This window comes from Gossypium arboreum, chromosome 11 (assembly GCF_025698485.1).
Source record: "Gossypium arboreum isolate Shixiya-1 chromosome 11, ASM2569848v2, whole genome shotgun sequence".
In the NCBI taxonomy this organism is placed as follows: domain Eukaryota; kingdom Viridiplantae; phylum Streptophyta; class Magnoliopsida; order Malvales; family Malvaceae; genus Gossypium; species Gossypium arboreum.
Genome location: NC_069080.1, coordinates 50,630,482 through 50,631,315, shown reverse-complemented (window position 1 = coordinate 50,631,315; position 834 = coordinate 50,630,482). Strand labels below are relative to the sequence as shown.

At 39.8% G+C, this 834-nt stretch overlaps 1 non-coding gene across 1 annotated transcript; it reads left to right on the top strand.

The window, feature by feature from the left end:
- Window positions 1-452: 452 nt before the first annotated feature.
- On the top strand, window positions 453-559 carry LOC128284992 (small nucleolar RNA R71). Its single transcript, XR_008275408.1, has one exon. It is a non-coding gene; the product is annotated as a small nucleolar RNA R71 (small nucleolar RNA).
- Window positions 560-834: the final 275 nt, after the last annotated feature.

The window sequence follows — 834 nt, the reverse complement described above, 5'->3', positions numbered from 1 at the left end:
AATTGGGATGGTTCCTCCAACTTGCATTATAAGTGTTACTATACGGGTTATTTTGGGGTCTAGAGTTATTGTTACCCATATATTGGACTTGTTCCTCTTCAATGCTAGGGTTGAAGGGTTGATATTCTGTGCATGCTCCTCTTCCATTCAAATTGCACCTCATCACTGGTTGTACCTGAGTAGAACCACACAAACCGTCAATCTTTTTATTTAAGAGTTCTACTTGGTTAGATAGCATAGTAACTACGTCGAGGTTGAAAACACTAGCTGCTTTCGTCGGCTTTGTCCTCATAACTTGCCACTGATAGTTATTCATAGACATCTCCTCAATAAATTCGTAAGCCGCCTTAGGTGTCTTATTATTGATAGTTCCACCAGCAGCTGCGTCAATCATCTGCCAAGTTGAAAGGTTCAGGCCATTGTGAAATGTTTGGACCTGTAGCCAGAGTGGTAACCCATGGTGAGGGAATCTTCGCAAAAGGTCCTTGTATCTCTCCCATGCATCGTAGACTGTTTCTAAATACATCTGCACAAAAGAGGAGATATCATTACGTAATTTGGTTGTTTTAGCTGGCGAAAAATATTTTAATAAAAACTTTTTGGTCATTTTTTCCCAAGTAGTAATTGATCCTCGTGGCAACGAGTTCAACCACTGTTTATCCTTATTCCTCAACGAAAAGGGAAACAACCGAAGGCGAATGGCTTCATCAGAAACGCCATTAATTTTAAAAGTGTCGCTGAATTCTAAGAAATTTTCCAAATGAGCGTTGGGATCCTCGTCCTGCAAACCATCAAACTGAACAAACTGTTAGATCATTTGAATTGTGTTAGGTT